We start from the raw sequence: 20014 nt of genomic DNA on the forward strand, positions 1-20014 counted from the left end.
GACGAACGCAAAAAGCAAAGAAATTGGAGTGAACCAGGTTGCATGACAAAGACAAGAAGTCAAGAACAAGCTGAAAAAAGAAAGGGATCAAAACAAGGATTTAAGGAAGTGGACAAGTTGTGGTACAAAAAAGAAATAACTATAGTACCCAAAGAACTAGGAGTATGGAGAAATAAGCAGATGCTGGAGATGAAGAAGCTTTCCGATAGCGCCAGCCAATGGCGTGAATGGAACAAGTGTTTAAAGAAGTAGACCTTGTCAACAACAGAGCCGAGGAGCAAAGGAGGAAGGTCATGTAATGGTGTGAAGAACGACCAAGGATCGAGCTAGTCAAGAAGGACTCGTAAAGACCAAGGGAAAGAGAGGAAGTTCAATCTTCCAGGAGCATTACAACGGAGGTAATAATGTAATGGTGATCACGGTGGTAGCAGGATGAAGACGCAGATGACAAGAAGCATCGGCATCACAAGAATAGGAGGAGAAGACCCTAGAATTCGCGGACGAATTCTGGTAAGGTGGGGAGAATGTAGTGACCCTCACCATGAGGTAAATTTCAAAATAAAATCTCAAGGCCAAAAGACCAAGAAAGGAAGCCAGCAAGGAGAGCAGAAAGATTACTGAAGGGAAGTCCAAGAAAATTTGGACGGATCGAGTAATGGCCGAGCAGTCCGAGACGTACCGTCCGAGTTGCCCAAGAGTTGCCGAGACTTGCCGAGAATGTCGGAGAAAGTTGCCGAGGGTGCCGAGACGGATCGAGTGTCGCCGAGAGATGACTGAGGGAAGCCAGCCGATCCGACAAGAATAAGAAAATCTTGTTTTATCAAGAATTAAACAAATCAAAGTGGAGTTAGTGGAAGATTAAATAAATCAAAGTGGAGTTAGTGGAAGATTAAATAAATCAAAGTGGAGTTAGTGGAAGATTAAACAAATCAAAGTGGGATAGTGGAGATTAAACAAATCTTGGTGGCCAAGTGGTAATGCCAATTTCTCACAAGTGTTAACAACATGCACTAAGAGGCTTCAAAGACAACAAACGCCCCTCATGCATTGGTCAACTCCACCGACTAAAGTCTCATCAATCCACTATAAATAGGAGCCTTAGGAGCCATTTTCGTTCATTCCTTTCCCTTAGAGAAAAAGAGAAAGAGTTAGAGAGAGTTAGAGAGTTAGAGAGAAGTTAGAGCTAGGGAGAAAGTGTTCTTCCTTAGAAGCTTTTCTCTTCCGCGTCGCAAGGTAGGACTAGAAGCTGTTAGATCGATTTTTTCAAGCCAAGTCCAGGTGAGTTTCGATGCATGTGATATGGCACATGATAGGTGGGGTTTTTAATCGTTTTTGCATAGGAATTTTAAGTTAAATCTAGGAAAATTCGTTGGTGTTGAGTAGATTCATTTCTTTTCCATCTAGATTAAATCTTAGATGGTTAAGTCTTATTTTGCTTGTTTGCATGTTAGTGTGAGCTTGTGTCTAGCACTTAGTTTCTAGATTTCATTCTAGTTTCTTAAGTAGCTTGATTGTTGCTGCATGTTTGCTTGTGTGCATTACATGTTAAATCTTAGCTCTTAGCCTCTAGAATTATCATTCTAGTTTCTTTGTTGCTTGCGTGTTATGCATGATTGCCTGATTGCATTGCATGTTAGTTGTTGCATGTTTAGCTCTTAGTCTCTAGATATTTTTCTAGATTCTTAGACTTGCATGTTGTTGGTTGGTGTTGCATGTTGCTTGTATGCCTTGCATGTTGTTGTGTGAGTTCATGCTCGTTTCACCAGACTAGATGGGGAATTAAAGACATCCATCTAGTGCATGGTTTGCATGAGCAAAACCATAAGAACTCAAGTAGTCTCTAGATATTTCTCTAGATTCTTTGAAGTTGCATATTGCATGTTAGGGTTGTTGTGTGCATAGCTTAGTCTCTAGATATTTCTCTAGATTCGTATGCGTGCATGTTGCTTGTTTGTGTTGCAGACTTTTGCTTTGCATGTTAGGGTGGTTTGTATGCTTAGCTTAGTCTGTAGATTTTAATCTAGTTTCTGAAGTTGCATGTAGCATAGTTGCATTTTACTTGATTTTCTTGCTTGAATTTCTTGTTTAATTGCGCTTGCTAAGTAGTTAGTCTCGGTACTAGACCGTGTGCAAGGTGAAATGCCCGTACATTGGATTCTAGTGCCAGAGAGCTTGAATTTGGTAAGGATACTTGCAAATTTATGAGCTTAAAAACCATAAGAACTCAAGGTATCAAAATTGTTATAGGTATTAATGCGTTTAGTCCGCGAGAAATTCCGGCTAGCGTAGTAAGACTTGGTATGGCTGTCCTCATGATTCCGTACCACATACAGTTGCGTTCATGTAACCCATGTTCGTGAGTTTGTAGGGTTGATTACGAAGAGCTCGGAGGTTAATGGGCTTGCTACCCTGGCCGCAGCTGTCTACACGACTATGGGTGTGGCTGTCCGTTGGCCTGCGTGGTCATAGGATGGTTCGGGGGCGTTACAGTCGGTGCCGAGTTGGCCACTGGTGCTGGGATTATGGGTGTGGGGGTCGCAGCAGGTTGAGCCCCTGGTTAAGATGATTGCATTGCGGACTTGTTGGCGGAGGTGTTAGAGCGGTTGCCAGAAGTTGTTCTGGCAGAAGCTCCGGTTGTGCCGCCTGTGGCGGTAGAGGTGCAGTAGCCAGTGGCTGAGGATACATGAGGTCATTCTCAGTAAGTTCGTATGCCATGAGAGATGTGTGGGATTCGTACGGTCTCTTTCTCCAGGGGCGCTAAGCCCGGTAAGGCGGATGCATGGAGGATGAGGCTGGAACATAACTTCTAGTCTCTCAGGTGTACCAAGGAGTATTGGGTGGACATAGGGGTCCATTACATGGCGGCTGATGCCTACTTGTGGTGGAGGTCAGTTGCTACTAGGAGGGTGAAGAGTGAGATGACGTGGGGTGACTCCGTGAAGGAGTTCAACTGCAAGTATTTTCCTTGAGAGGCACTAGACCGTATGGAGGTACAATTTTTGCAACTGACGCAGGGAGCATGGTCGGTACATGAGTTGGACGTGGATTTCAGCCGGCTCTTGGTGTATTGGGGCCAAGCGATGGAGTCTGAGGAGTCTTAGCTCAAGAGGTTCATAAGAAAACTTCAGGATGACTTGAGGGTCCATTGCAGAGGGCGGAGTTACGCCATGATGGCGGAGTTACGCCACGAGGGCGGAGTTACGCCTTGAGGGAGGAGCTGGTGGAGACCATAGCTGAGATCAAGGACGACCTAAGGGAACACGCCGTGGTGGTTATCCCAACCGTTAGATAGAGGAGACCCTAGAGCAGAGCATCCGTAGCAAGGGTACCAAGTCGGTGTAGGGACAGAAGAGGAAGCAGGAGGACACGTTGGTGGCAATCCAGGGTGGTCAAGGATGCTATGAGTGTGGAAGCATGGGTCGTAGCTTGGCGAGCAGTCCCAAGAGGAGTGGGATGCAGGGAAATATTAGAGTTTGCTTCTATTGCAGTGCGCTTTTGTTAAGTATTTTTTTGTTTATGAGTTGTAAACGATTGTTGCATTTGAGGATTTAATGAGATAATTAGTTTATATTGCACCTTGATGTGTGATGGGTTAAATGATTATGCGGTTATGGACATAAAAAGTTTTATGAATAGTTATTAACTTGTCTATTTTAGTAAGAGCATGTGTAAACACCCGAGTGGTTACGATGTTTTAGTGTTGCTTGAAGAGTGGTCATGGTGGTGGTGATATTCCAGTGAGGGAATATGATGGTTGGTAGGACACTGCGATGTTTTACGTGAACCACGGGAGGTAGTTCTGGTCGGGAGATGCTTATAGACGTTAATACTTGTTTGCTCATGAGGAGATGATTAGTTTGCTTGAGGGGATGATTAGTTCCTATGGCTTACTACGGGAGGGGTTGCGACCCTAAGAGTGTGATGTCTCTTTGTTTTACACCTTCTAAGGCATCTTTTTAGTCATGTTTTGCATTGTATAGAGTCTAACCTTAGTATTTTTAGGTCTTTTAACCTTAGATATTTGCATTTAGGTTGTTATTTAGGTTGTTTATGGTGTTGCATTGTTGCATTTTGGATGAAAACATATGCTTTGGAGCCTTAAAAGAGAAAGAATAAGGAGTAACCCGATGGTGTTATTGTGCAAGAAGAACTGCCCTAGACCTTAACCCGATCAAATGGATCTAAGCTCAAAACGAACTACCTGAAGCCCAACCCGAGGAGGTGCTCAACCCTAGCCTCGTGTAGGTCTTCGGATGATGGCTGTGTGGCTACATCAAAGGATTTTTATATATAAACCTTTTCCTATTTTCTCGAAACAGAACACGCCACACACGAGAGAGAGAGAGAGAGAGAGAGAGAGAGAGAGAGAGATAGGCGATTTCAGCCGATGTCAACACTTTCTTAAAGAGATTTGTTTTTAGTATTTTTTTTTCCTTTTTTCCAGTTTTACAATTCTACTTTCTGTTCTTTATTGTTTTCGATTATACTTTTTTTTTTTTGAATGCAATTATTATTAGCACAAAATAATCTGAAAGTTAATTATGTCAACAAACGTAAATCCAAACAATGGAATCACTGCAAAAATCGCATAGTAGGAAGGTAAATAATATCCCATAATTTTTACAAAAATAAACACAATTTGCCCCATCTGATTTCCCTATGTTTGTCCTAGGTCTAGACTTCCCTCGGACCTTATCCTGCAAAAAAAATAAGAGTCATAAGTAATCTAATATTATTCAGTGAGCTGGGTATTCTTCCTACCATGCTTTCTACCCATCCCTTCTTTGCTACCCTTCAACAACAGCAAAGAGCAATCAACAAGCAATGTGGAAGCATAAGGCAACAAAAACACTAAGTAATCAACAAATCAAATATTAACTGAGACTCGCTACTACTAGATGTTTCCACATTCTGATATCAGGATTTTCATCCAGGGTATCAATTCCCCATGCAGTTGTAGTACAAAGGGTTATCAATCCAAATGGTGGTGATGTTAGCAGATAAGAAATTATCATAACGAAGCAAGTCAAGCTAGACAATAGTATGGATTTTTGACTATCAACCTAAAGTAAACAAAAAGTAAATAGAACAAGAACCACACGACCTAAGCACACGATGCAAGCATTCGGGTACCGGATCGAGTGGGTAAATAGATAACAAAATAAATCAAGAACACAAAGATGAACAACTCGAGGGTATAGGCTAGTGATCGAGTACCAGTTTGGGTAATGGGTCGAGTTATAGATAAAAGGCTAAACAATCAAGTACGAATGCTACTAAGGATGGGGTAATCGACTCATAAGTGCTCCTGATCAATTTGGGATGTCTCACATGCCTCAAGCAAAATATTCCCTAGACAATGAATCTCTAAACCTTGCAAAAACACTTTTGTGATAGAAACAATCAACCTTAATCACTCCCTACCCAACTCTCGTTGGAGAAACATGACTACGCAGACATTAAAATCTGATTCATTATTGTCAATAAACTTCTTACACATCTAATCTCTTAGGCTAAGAGAGTAAATCTCTAGCATTGGTTGGTTCAAGCATTTCGACAAGAATGTCTTGATGGCAAAGCACCCTAGATCTAATCTAAAGCTCTCGGTCTGAAACTAGCATTAAGCATACCAATCTAGAAAATAATTTTCATAAAAACAATCAAGCTAAGACACCCTAATCGATCAAGAACACATACTCGCCTATCATATCCTTAGAAACTTTGATTCACTACTCAGATCTCATAGCAAACGATACAAAAACACAAATGAATGAGAATTGCATTTAATTGAAAGTAAAAACTGAAGTTATAGAAAAATACAGAATCACCAACAAAAAAGTACTTAAAATAAGTAGAAAATAAAATCCTAACAAAGCTTGAATAGTGTAAATCGCTCTCTTTCTCTCTCAGAAGCTCTCGCTCTCTGCTTCGTGAGTGTTTGCGGCTTGCTCGCGAGAAAAATCACGAGGGGGTTTATATATGGAAAACCTTTTGACCTAGCTTCCCAGCTCTGCCCGAAGGTCTGCACGAGGTTCGAGTCGTGTGGATACTCGGGTAGGTCTTCGGGTTGTTTTTCCTGCTCTCAGATCCTCTTTGGTCGGGTTAAGGTTGGGACTGTTCTTCTCGCATGATCACTCCATCAGATACATGTTCGGGTTTTACCTCATTCTTCCCCTTTTTGGGCTCCAAAGCACATGTTTTCATCCAAAATGCACAAATACAACAATGCAGCACCCTAAACGGCCTAAATGAAAATTCCTAAGGTTAAGGACCTAAAAATACTAAGGTTAATTAGGGTACATATAATGCAAAACATGGATGAAAAAGGGTGTCTAAAACATGTAAATTAGAGAGTTATCAATACCCCAATCCGTGCCCAGGCTCCCTGCAATGATAGAATACAAGAACCGCTGACGTCGGAGCACTCCTCTGGGGACAGCTAGCTACCTTGTGATCCATGTTCCCACACCCAAGGCACCCTGCACCACTCAGTCTCTATGTAGCCTCCCACTTCCTCTTGGTTCCCTGCGCAGGCTTGTCCCCCTTGCTAGAACCCCCATGATGCTGAGCCTTCCTAGGCTGAACTGCTGGACTAACCGCCACTATTTGTGCCCGGATATCCTCCTCAATATCTGCTGTAGTCTCAACCAGCTCTGCACGCATAGCATAACTCCACCCTCTACAATGGACCCTCAAATCATCACGAAGAGCCCTCATAAACCTCCTAATCTAGGCCTCCTCAGACTCCATAGCCCGACCCCCATAAGACAGAAGTCGACTAAACTTGAAGTCCAGCTCCCGCACTGACCGTGTCACCTGAGATAACTGAAGGAACTGCACCTTCAACCGGTCTAATGCCTCTCTCGGAAAGTACTTGCGGTTGAACTCCTCCACGAAGTCAGCCCAAGTCATCTCCCTCTGCACTCTCCTAGTTGCCACTGATCTCCACCACACTTGAGCATCACCAATCAGGTTGTGGATCCCTATGTCCACCCAAAACTCCTCAGGACATCTAAGAGTATGGAAGTTACGTTTCACAATCGTCCTCCACGCACCTGCAGCAGTAGGATCTGTACCACCCGAAAACCGTGCAGTATCAATGTTACGCATCTCCCTCAGCATATACACATAACAGGAATGGGCTCCCTCATCCGCAGCCACTGGCTGCCTCTCCTCCGCCACCACTGGTGGCACTACCTGAGCATGAGCCGGTGCCACTGCCGGCAACCGCTCAATACCCGTGCTAACAAGTCAGCAAAGTCAACTCCAGGGACTCCACCTGCTGGAACTCCCACACCCGGAACCCTAGCATCACCGGCCACTCGAGCACCAACACCGCCCCCTCCGGCCACACTCATGGAATCCTCCTGGACACCCTGCGACTCGCCAACACTCTCAGCTGTCACATTATGGTCCACAATATCACTAACTGCTGGGCCTCTGCCCCTACCATGACCACGTCTGCTTCCCCGACCACATGCTCGTCCACGACCACGACCAGCAATAGCATACTCTCTAACCATCTGCACTACCATGAACAGAAGGCTAACCAAGCAATTTAAATAGAACATAGAAACATAAACTCACCATGGAATCACACAGTAGGCTCGAAGAGATTGTTCTAGGACTCCATGCAACACACAATTGACTAACTCACATAATCAATCAAGACATGCAAATCCCAAACATCTACAGCACAAAGCCTAGTGAACCCAAACCTAAAACCTTAAGGTCTCTGATACCAAACTGGAACGATCCGATCCAATTTTAATAATAAATTATAAATAATAATAATAATAAATAATCTAAACTAGTGGTCCCATACCCACTAGTCACCTAACCACAATCAAAACAAACAACAAAAAATAATCAATACCAATAAATATCCAATAATTAAATAACCAATATTTAAAGCATAGCCAATATACAATAACCAAACAACAGGAAATATAGAACCAGCAACCTAGCGATGTTCTAATGACCCAACTCTAGCAACCTAGCAATGCCAGAGAACAACCAATCGAGTCCCTAGAACATCCTCCTCTTCATTGCCTTGATTCCACGATCATACTTTGCCTTTATCTGCACCACAAACACAAATTGAGATGCACGAGTATTTGATAAACACTCAGTGAGGCAATCCTCCCATCTACTGGGCTATACACACAAGCAATAAGATCTCTACATGCCACAATCAACAATCAATAAAAAAACCAGGCAATATACAAAGCATTGCATCATCTATCATAACTAAAGAAGGTTGTCGACCGACACCAAATGGTGTCGATCGACACTGATAACATGGTGTCCGTCGACATCATTATGCTCGACATCCCCAATACCCTAGTTTGTGTCGACCGACACCTCCACATGGTGTCGATCGACACTCCCCAAAGTTATCGAATCGTCCTTGCGTTGGTGTCGACCGACACCCCAACTGGTGTCGATCAACACTGATGCCAAGCATCGATTTCCTTCTATCAGAAACTGCAAATCTTGCCTCCATGCTTCTCCAATCCGCTCCATGCATCCTCAAAAGCCAGAACCCAGCCATAGCAGCCACGAAAAACCATAGGGAACTCAAAGGAAACAATCACATAAGCACCAAATCACAGAAAAACTAGAGATTTTAGCTTAGATAAGCCATGGTCATGCACTCACCTCTTTGCAGGAAGAGTCTGACCAACAGCAACGAATCTAACCCTCCTAGCAAGCTTCTAGCACCTTCCTAGCTTCAGATCTCTCAAGAACAGCCAAGAAATCTCACCAATCCTCCCAAAACCTCAAGAACACCTCTTTTTCTCTTTTCTCTCTTTTCTCTCAAAATCTCTATGCGGCGACAGAAACAACTTTCCCAAAACCCTTATGTCGACAATTGACTTAAATATCTCGGTTCAATGGTTTTTTCTCAAACCAAAGCAACCCAAAACAACAATTAAATCAATTTGGTCGAACTAGAAATTAATGGTGCCGATCGACACTACCCTTGGTGTCGATCGACACCCATCCCCGAAACACATAGTTTTGATTCGTGCATGTTACAGCAGGTGTCAGGGTTTGCTCATCATCAGAAAGCTCGGTAATATGCACGGACGACTAGCTCGAACCAGCATCCGAGGGGCTGATTGGGTATGGCATCGCGTAGCTTACTGGGTAGGGCATCGGGTAGTACGATGGGTACGGTGGGATTGGATATGACATTTCGTAGGGCTGATGGAAAGGACCCGAGTGATCACCCGAGTGTATGCTCGAGGGGTCATTGGGTAGGGCATCGTGTACCCCATCGGGTGAGGTGTCGGATAGGCATCTGAGTGGCTTCTCCGTGATCTATCAGTTCTGGTAGCATCCTCCTCTACACGTGGCTCGTATGATGACGCCCTATGAGGCTCTGCAGGTGGCAAACCCTAGATCCCTCCTAGTGGTCCGCTCCAACCCATCCATGCGGGCGGGTAGGCTGGAGTGAGAGCTGAGGCATAGCTTGCCTTGTCTTGTAGCTCCCTGATCTGACCTCCCATTACCTTGACCTTGCCGATAAGATCCTTCACCTTCCTGGTTAAGAACTTGTTCATCCTCTTCAACCACTTGATCCTCTTGTGTGCCTCACTCACTCCTACTGGCTGCTTCTAGGAGAAAACATACTCCTCAGTCGTAGTCCTCTAAATCATCTCCCTGTCCTTGCCTGCTTGGCTCTCTCTCTCTCTCTCTCTCTTCAGCTTCAGATTCCCCCTCAGGGTTGTACAGCGCATCAAGTGGCGGTATGAAGACTATGTTCGCTCCTAGCCGATTTTTTGTGGTCGTGACGTATGGCAAGATCATCTGAGTAGCTCGAACTGCTGGGTGAACGAATTTGAAGAGCAACCTTTCATTTGGCTTCTCATAAGCCTAGAATCTCGCCAATGTGAGATATTCAACATCCAGCCATCTCGGCTCGTGTACCACTCCTTTCAGAGTAACGTCGCAAGCCACTAATATTGGAACTGATCCAGCAAGAAAAAGACCATGCTAGTGTTTGCTATATCCCCTACTAGCTGTCTACCATCCCTAGCATTATCCAGGATTCCACACAAGGCTATGTCTAACAACTGAAGCTCATGATCATTCACATTCCCCATTTCCTTCCTAGCGAATAGAGTGCATTCTAAGGACTTTTGAAAATACCTTAGTATAGGGCTCCTAATTTGAGCATATTTGGAGTTTGTGGATTTGTAAGGGTCCTTGTCTCCTATAGTCAGCCATAAGGGCCTCATCTGCTCCTTGTCTACTTCCATAGTTTCCCTATGACCAGTCTTGAAACCATACAACTCCTTCATCTCCTTAAAAGTAAGCCGGTATTCCTTGTTGCGAACTGAGAAGGTGATGAACCCGATCCCCCCATCGGGTAGCAGCTTCGGGTAGTCTTTGAAGTAATGTAACCGCATCGTGGCAAGGAAGTGAACCGTCTCCTCCTCGTGTGCTTCTAGGCTGGCCCGCATCATCTTGCCAAGGTGGCACATGTCGAAAAGGAACTCGACATCTCTCGCGATCCCCAACTGTTTCATCATCTCGCGGTGGGGATAGTGGGTTCCAATAAAGCTTATCTTGTAGAGAACCTTGAACAGCTTCGCCGGTGTCTCTCTTTCTCTCTTCTTCAGCCTCCTCAATGCCATTTGGGAGCGTTCTCGCTGTTCCTCTTCATGGTCAGCGCTCTCACCATCGGTGTTCTCCTCCTCTTCCTCCGCTGCTCTCTCAGCCACCTTCTCGGCTTTCTCTGAAGCTGGTCTCTTCCCCCTCGCAACCGCAGCTCTGCTCCTTGAATGGACGGTTTAGCTTTCCTCCCATTGTCTCTCTTCGGCATAAGAGTCGACCTCCATTGGATCGGTTACTGTTCCCTCCGACGTAGAAGGTCCCTACGTCGTGGAGATCTGCGGACGACACTCGCCATTGGGCTTGGTGAGCGAACACGGGTGTCTACACGATCAGGTGCTTGAGTATCTCTTCGGGTGGCGGATTGGTTTGAGCTTCGGGTAGGGGATTGGAAACATCCACTCGTCGGTTGGGTATGCGAAACGTCTCCTCCTCCCCGGGAATCATGAGCAGGGATGCCTTCTCCTCTGGTTCTGGCAGCAGCAGAGGTCGATCTGGTTCCCTTCTTTTGATATGTTTTGATCTTTGGAGCCATAGGTGAATCCTTGAAAAGAAGAACAGAGACTAAATCGAGATCAATAGGATTAGTCCAGAAAGATTGAAAAAAACTCGACTTGTGATGTTGGGGAGGAGAGGCTCGGGACTCTTTAAATAGAGAGGGTCAGCTACTAGGGCTTCCATCAAGAGTGGAATAAGAGTTGGGAGAATTTGGACTTCACTCGTCACCCGAGTAGGAACACGACCAGACGCGTCGGGTACGGATTCGGGTACAGCCTCGGGTTCCCCAAAAGTTTCATTTCTTATTTCCTCTCCCCCTTTTTTATATATTATTTATTTTTTCTTTTCTTCTCTTTTTTTGTTTATTTTTCAGAAAACTTAAAGAAAATATAAAACTATTGTAAAATCCAAATGAAACAAAAAATAAAATGGTAAAAGTACCTAAAAATTAAATGAGAAGAGATTGAAGGATACCTTTGGGACTTCCTCCCAAGTGAGCTTGTTTTAAGTCACTAAGTTTGATTTTTCTTGCTTTTCAAGCATTGTTTTTGGGATGGAGAGCTTTTAGAATCCTCTCCATTGTAGCAGACTTACTTAATGGACTCTCTGGTTTTTGTCCTGGTTCTAAAACAAAGGCAGTGTGAACATCTTGGCAATGCTTGATTATCCTTGGTATCGCTTGAATGGAGAAAACCTGACCATTGATGGTTGGCCTTTTTATTCCATTCTTGATGTCAAATTTCATTTTGATTTGCTCTCCATGCTCAATGATGATCTGTCCTTTTTTCACATCTATCACCGCACCTATTGTTGCCAAGAATGGTCTTCCGAGGATCAGTGGATCTTCTGGTTCCTTATCCATGTCAAGAATCATGAAATCGGTAGGAATCTCCACTCTTCCGATCCTGAGAGGCATGTTTTCCAGGACACCATGCGGATGCCTAATAGTCCTATCAGCTAAGACCAAATATAGGCTGCTTGGTTTAAAATTGCTAAAACCCATCTTGCTGGCAACTGAAAGTGGAATGATACTGACTAAAGCTCCCAAATTGCATAGGCAGTCGGTGAAGATTCGAAGGCCTATTGAACATGGCAGAGTGAAGGAGCCGGGGTCCTCCAGTTTCTCATTGATCTTCAATTCTGGGTCAAAACACACTCCACTCATTAGGATTAAATCCCCAATTTCTTTAACAGCTTCCTTAACTTCCATCTCCCGCTGGGCTATCTCTTTGATGATTTCCTCTCTAAGAGTGTGTGGTGGCCAGAACTTAGGAGGGGGGGGGGCTTTCCGGTTAGACATACGCTCTGCAAGCGCCTCTAATTGGATGTCAAGAGCTGCTCTGAATCTTTCCTCCAATTCCCCTTCCTCAGGTGCAGGAAGTTGAGATCGATCTGTCATCTGGACGTCTGCCCGACGGCTCATCCGATCACTATCATCGGGTAGAGCATTGGGTTCTTTCTCGAGTGATGCATCGGTTAGCAATTCTTGAGCTTGTGCTCGATCACCAACTTGATCGGTCTGATCGAGTGCAGGATCGTGTTGATACTCGGATAGGTAGTATTGGTGCTCATAGATCCCACTGTGATCCATATCCTCCCCATCTTGATCGTCAGTTTCCTCAGTGAGGTAATCATCTACGTCTTCAACAGAGATTGCCTGGGCAGTAGCATAATCCTTTGGGTTTTGAACAGCTTTACCGGGTATCTGGCCTAGCTTTTGAGGCGGTTGTGCGATGGGTTGGCCCTCTAGGTATCTCAACTTAGTATTGAGAGAGCCGTACTTAGCATTGAGGTCATTGTACCTGGAGTCTATCTTGTTGCTCATCTCTACAAACCGTTTGGCGTTGTCCATCACCGTCGATGTCTGGCCCTAGATGATTTGCTGATACAAGCCGCTTAGGTCAGCCTCATGAGGTTGGTTATGTGACCCTTGCTGTTATGGGAATCCAAGTGGTGCCATTGGTTTGTGGTAATTGTTGGGGTACTGCTGCTTAGGACAAATTGCTTTGACTGTCCCTGGTTTCCTTGGACTGCGGATGGGTAGGTTTGATCTTGAGGATTAGCAACATTAGGGTTACCGTAGGAGAGATTCGGGTTTTGTTTGTAGTTGTTGTACCCTTTATTGTAACCCCCTTGATTGTTGATGTAGTGCACATCCTCTAGCTGAGCATTCTCCCGATCTTGCTGCTGAGATTGGTCTTCCTCTGAGATTGAATGGACCTGTTATTGCTGGTTGAGGATTTTGTCCAATTTTTCATTGAGGGCTTTCATGTCTCGCTTATACTTTGCATCGTCCTCTCCGGATGAACGTATGGTGCAATCATACTCCTCATTGTAGTGCCCATCAGATTGGGCTAAATTCTCCACAAGGTCCCAACCTTCATCAACATCCTTGTTGAGAAAAATTCCATTGCTGGCGGTGTCTAGCAACATCTAAATCTTAGGGACTATGCGCGGTAAAGTGTACTTAGCAATGAAGCATTGTTAAATCCATGATCCGGGCATCGGCAGGTGTATCCCTTGAAACGTCCCCAGGCTTTACTGAACGTCTCGTTGCTTTTCTGAACAAAGCTGGAAATGTCATTCCGCAGCCTTACAGTTCTGGAGTTGGAGAAGAATTTGGCAAGGAACGCCTTTTTGCATGCTTCCCACGTTGTGATAGACTCCTTGGGAAGTGATTTCTCCCAAACATGTGCTTTATCACCCAAAGAAATTGGGAAAAACCGGAGCTTGAATCCATCTTCACTAACTCCATTGATTTTTGTGAGGCTACAGAGCCTATCAAACTCATCCAAATGATCCAATGGGTCCTCCATCGGCATGCCATGAAACTTGTTGCTCTGAATCATCTGGATGAGACTACTCTTGATCTCAATTTTTTTTTGTTTTGAACAGCAGGTGGCACAATGCCATGACTTTGAGTATGAGTAGATGGAGCATCTCCCGCTCCTATGTTGGTCCTCTCTTTAGGAGCTTTTGGACCATTCTGATTATTCATGACCTCCTCAATTGTTGTTGGTTGCGGTTGTTGTACTGGTTGTTGTCGGAGTAACCTTGGTCGGTCGATGTTGTCGATGAAAGGACTCAAGTGTTGGCTACCCTTGGATCGTGTTTGAATGCACAATCAGTTATCTAAGTGGGTCCGCGAAAGCCAACTCGATCCAGGTGATCGAGTGCGGGTAGGGTGGGTCTTTTGGTTGTTCCTGAAATGCAAAACAACGAAACACGAAAGTAAACAAGTCAGTACTGAATCTTGTGACATAAAAAGAACTTGATCTAGCAAGTGCCGAAATCTTAAATGTAACAATCAAAATTCAACCAAACGGTAATGGCGCCTAATTGATAACAGGATTTTCACCCAGAGTATCAATTACATACGCAGTTGTAGTACAAAGGGTTATCAATCCAAATGGTTTTGATGTTAGCAGATAAGAAATGACCAGAACAAGCAAGTCAAGCTAGGCAATAGTATGGGTTTTCGATTATCAACCTAAAGTAAACAAAAAGTAAATAGAACAAGAACCACACGACCTAAGCACACAATGCAAGCATTCGGGCACCAGATCGAGTGGGTAATCGGATAGCAAAAGAAATCAAGAACACAAAGATGAACAACTCGAGGGTATACACGAGGCTGGTGATGGAGTACCAGTTTGGGTAATTGGTCGAGTCATAGATAAAAGGCTAAACAGTGAAGTACGAAAGCTCCTAAGAATGGGGTAATCGACTCACAAGTGCTTCTGATCAATTAAGGATGTCTCACATGCCTCGAGCAAAATATTCATTAGACAATGAATCTCTAAAGCTTTCAAAAACACTCTCGTGATAGAAACAATCAAGCTTAATCACTCCCCTACCCAACTCTCGTTGGAGAAACATGACTAAGCAGGCATTGAAATCCGATTCATTATTGTCAATAAACTTCTTACACATCTAATCTCTTAGGCTAAGTGAGTAAATCTCTAGCATTGGTTGGTTCAAGCATTTCGACAAGCATCTCTTGATGGCAAAACACCCTAGATCTAATCTCAACCTCTCGGTCTGAAACTAGCATTAAGCATACCAATCTAGAAAGGAATTTTCATAAAAACAATCAAGCTAAGACATCCAAATCGATCAAGAACACATACTCGCCTACTTAGATCTCATAGCAAACGATACAAAAACACAAATGAATGAGAATTGCATTGAATTGAAAGTAAAAAACTGAAGTAATAGAAAAATACAGAATCACCAACGAAAAAGTAGTTAAAAGAAGTAGAAAAGAAAATCATAACAAAGCTTGAAAAGTGTAAATCGCTCTCTCTCTCTCTCTCTCTCTCTCTCTCTCTCTCTCTCTCTCTCTCTCTCTCTCTCTCTCTCTCTCTCTCTCTCTCTCTCTCTCTCTCTCTCTCTCTCTCTCTCTCTCTCTCTCTCTCTCTCTCTCTCTCTCTCTCTCTCTCTCTCTCTCTCTCTCTCTCTCTCAGATGCTCGGGTTGTTCTTCCTGCTCTCAGATCCTCTTTGGTCGGGTTAAAGTTGGGACTGTTCTTCTCGCATGATCACTCCATCGGGTACATGTTCGGGTTTTACCTCATTCTTCCTCTTTTTGGGCTCCAAATCACATGTTTTCATCCAAAATGCACAAATGCAACAATGCAGCACCCTAAACGGCCTAAATGCAAATTCCTAAGGTTAAGGATCTAAAAATGCTAAGGTTAGGGTATATATAATGCAAAACATGGATGAGAAAGGTGTCTAAAGAATGTAAATTAGAGAGTTATCACACTCCTAGGCCCACAATAGAATTCTGTTCCGATCCACGTTCCTTAAGTGCTGAAACCACAAAGGTTACTAACACCCACACTTTGGCTACATCGTCATGTGGCCCTCGTGATAGTCGCAAACTACACACTGAGTTCGTTCATAAGGTAAGTACCACTAGGGTAACTCACATACATTTCCTCCAGTGGAACAAAATCGTTGATTCTACTTATACTATGACATTAGACATGAACCAAGAATCAACGATCGTTAACAGTATAAATAAAATCACACAAATGAGAGAGAATACTCTCTTCAGCTATCACGCAAACAACACGCAACAAGAATGCTCACAATAATTTTATGAAGCCGGTTTAAGTGCTAAAATAACCAATCATCAAGGGATCCTCAAGAATGATTAACCATGATGCAAATAAATCTATGTGCGTGCATGCAGGGTTCGCCTAGAACATGCAATCAAGAGAGATACATATGTATCTTTGCCAATCTCATGGTAACTCTAAACTCGGGTTAACATTCTTTTTTTGTCTATCTTTTCGCTTAACCCAAAATTGTTTTTCTCTACCATTAAAACTCAAACCTTTTCTTTCAAGCCTTGTTGTGATTCGTTGAGTGAGGCCTTTTCATGTTTTGATGGTGCTATAGGTTGTGAAACCTTTAGAGTTTGAGAACGACAAAGAACTGGCTCTTGTTTTAGCTAAGTTTAGAATCATTTGGACTAGCTAATAGAATCGGTTTTGAAAGATAGGTGGTTAGCATGTTTATTTGGGGTTGGGTTGAGGAATAAAATGAAAACTAAAGAAAAATGTTCTTAAGGTTCAGTTTAATTAGCTCTAAGTCTCTAAGTAAAAAAAAAAAAAAGAGAGAGAAAAGTCTTGCTATAGCCTCCTAGAAAAGAAAGAAAAAAAAAAGAGAAAAAAAAATATAGGAGTATAGCAAAGAAAAAAAGAATTTGTTGTAAAATAGAGCTAGATGTTCAAAGTTAAAACCTTAGGGATTGTTAAACAAAAAAGAGGAGTTAAAATCAAGGTTGTAGGCAGTTTTACTCTAAGGTGTTGGATATAAAGAAAGTGAATGAGAAAATGGTAGATTATCAAGAGCTAAGCTTAGTATACCCAAATTGTTCTCATTCTTAGATAGTTTTCACAACTGTCTAGCATTCCTTCTTTTTGAGAGTAAGCCACCCAAAGATATTTTTTGAAACATATCCACCAAAAAACCTTACCCTTGAAACCGATTGAGCTTGATTCACTTTCCATTTGCAAGAATTCGCCAAACACTTTAATGAATGTGAAAGAGATGTTCTTTAGAATTGAAAGTCTTTACTGTTAGTTGGAGGATGAACTAGATCGATGCATTGTGATAAGCATAGAAATTTTTTTGTAAGTATGTTGATTTATCTTAGCACCGTTAAACTATCTTTAAGGACTATAGCTTGAATCCTTCGCTTATGCTAAAAGGCTATGAGTCTCCATTTTCAAACCTCATCCTCCTACTTACTTGCTAGAGGACTAGCAAGATATAAGTTTGGGGGTGTGATAACTCTCTAATTTACATGTTTAAGACACCTTTTTTGTCCATACTTTGCATTATATATACCCTAACCTTAGCATTTTTAGGTCCTTAACTGTAGGAATTTTCATTTAGGCCACTTAGGGTGTTGCACTGTTGCATTTGTGCATTTTGGATGAATACAAGTGCTTTGGAGCCCAAAATGGGGAAAAATGAGGTAAAACTCGAGCATGTACCTGAAGGAGTGATCGTGCAAGAAGAACAGTCTGAACCTCAACCCGATCAAAGAGGATCTAAGAGCAGGAAGAACAACCCGAAGCCCTACCCGAGGAACTACCCAACTTGAACCTCGTGCACCGCCTCGAGCAGACCCTCGGGCAGAACTGGGGAGCTAGGTTAGAAGGGTTTCCATATATAAATCCCCCTCTTCTTCCTCTCGCCCTAGCACGCCGCAGACACTCAGAACAGAGAGTGAGAGCTTCTGAGAGAGAGATAGAGCGACTCAAACACTTTTTCCCCTTTGTTAGGATTCGATTTTATTTTCTTTTGCTATTCCTTTCAATTTTGATTTTGTACTCTACCACTTTCCATCTTAATTTAATACAATGCAATTTTCATTCATTTGTGTTTTTATGTTTTTTACCATGAGATATGAGTAGTGAATTGAGGTTTCTAAGGATGGGATAGACAAATAAGTGTTCTTGATTGGTTAGGATGTCTTAGCTTGAATGTTTATATTATAGAAATTCCTTTCTAGATTGGTGTTCTTAATGCTATTTTCAGACCGAGAGGTTGAGATTAGATCTACGGTGTTTTGCCATCGAGAAATGTTATTGAAAATGCTTGAATCAATCAATACTAGAGATTTACTCACTTAGCCTAAGAGATTAGATGTGTAAGGAGTTTATTGACAATAATGAATCGGATTGTAATGCCTGCTTGGTCATGTTTCTCCAATGAAAGTTGGGTAGGGGAGTGACTAAGGTTTATTGTTTCTATCACGAGAGTGTTTTAGCAAGATTTAAGAGATTTATTGTCTAGGGAATATTTTGCTTGAGGCATGTAGGACATCCCAAATTGGTCAGAAGCACTTATGAGTCGATTACCCCATCCTTAGAAAATTTCTTATCTTGATTCTTTAAGTTTTATTCTATAACTCGACCCCTTACCCAAACTGTACATCCTTGTCTTCTTGATCCTATCATCCCACCCGATCCTGTACCCAAATGCTTGCATCGAGTACTTAGGTCGTGTGGTTCTTGTTCTTTTGTTTACTTTTGCTTATATTAGATTGTTAGAAAAACCCCCACTATTTCTTGGCTTGACTTGCACTATTCTAATCATATCTTATCTGCTAGCATAACAACCATTTGGATTGATAACCCTTTGTAATACAACTGCATAGGGAATTGATACCCTGGGTGAAAATCCTGTTATCAGTCCACCACATACCATCAATTCTCCTTTCTTGGCCTCAAGTTCTTTTCCCGTTCCAACTCATTGATCCTCTTTTCTTTCGGAATTCATGTTTCCTTTTGATCGTGGAAATCTTCCCAGCTAACAAACCATACCTTCTTTGGTTCCATCTCCTCGGTATTCAATGTTAGCCTAACACTGTTGTCTTCTTCAAACTTCCTCGGATATCTCTACGTCGTTCCTCCACTTTTATCTTTAATTGTGTTTCCAAGTCCCTTCCAAGCCTTTCGAACGATGAATTTTGCTTGGTCATTTACCTCTGGATACGGGTCACTACACCGACCCTACAAATCTCCACATGATCTTTCCCTGTGTTTCATCCTCTCTCGCACAGTTCCGACAATCAGTTCCTGGAAGATCACTCATCTTGAAACTACTCCAGCATAAGCACGCTTAACTCTAAAGTTCTCTCAGTACCCTTGACCAAAATGATAACTGCACTTTGGTGACATAGGTGGCCAAAACAATTATTTTTAACCTTTTCGCAAAATGGGGTGTCACAGTTACTGTTGCATAATTGCTGGTTTCATTTTTAGTATTTCTGCTATTTGAATTGGTTGTTGTTAGGTTTATAGCTAGTATCAGATCACTAGTAAGTTGTTATAATTAAAAAAAGAATGGGTCGGGTTGTTTAAAAATTGATTTATAATCGAATTATTTTAAAATTATTACAATTTTAATTTATAGTATTTGAAATTAATTGATTTCTTAGAACAATCTAGGCTTCTTGTATTTGAACAAAGTGATGTAAAAATCAATATCAATATTTATTTGTGTACTAACTGACACAAGAAGTAGTACACAAACTGGTACAAAAAGCGATATGATCGATACGGAGCAACGCGGAGGAAATCAAACCATGAAGCTAATCAAATATTTGGAAGGTCTAGGATTCGAGATTCATCAACAACATACATCTTTTGGAGATATTTATCAATACCCACGGATAAAGAAAGAAGTGATCCAACGAGTAGCACATGAAGTAGCTCAAGGCATATTAAACTTGCCATTTGGGGAGCTAAGTGCCTTTAATGCTCAATGGTCATATTCTCCTCAGATTATGCACTCTCCTAAGCCTAATAGAATGACCCTCAACGTCCCAAAATCACATTAATTCCAGCCGAAGTTGTAAAGACATAAGCA

At 42.6% G+C, this 20014-nt stretch overlaps 1 non-coding gene across 1 annotated transcript; it reads left to right on the forward strand.

Annotated features, from left to right (window-relative positions):
* The first annotated feature begins 13608 nt into the window (after positions 1–13608).
* On the forward strand, positions 13609–13715 carry LOC147932911 (small nucleolar RNA R71). The gene has a single exon (XR_015576870.1). It is a non-coding gene; the product is annotated as a small nucleolar RNA R71 (small nucleolar RNA).
* Positions 13716–20014: the final 6299 nt, after the last annotated feature.

Source organism: Camelina sativa, chromosome 12 (genome assembly GCF_030686135.1).
Source record: "Camelina sativa cultivar CO46 ecotype springtype chromosome 12, ASM3068613v1".
Classification (NCBI taxonomy): Eukaryota; Viridiplantae; Streptophyta; class Magnoliopsida; order Brassicales; family Brassicaceae; genus Camelina; species Camelina sativa.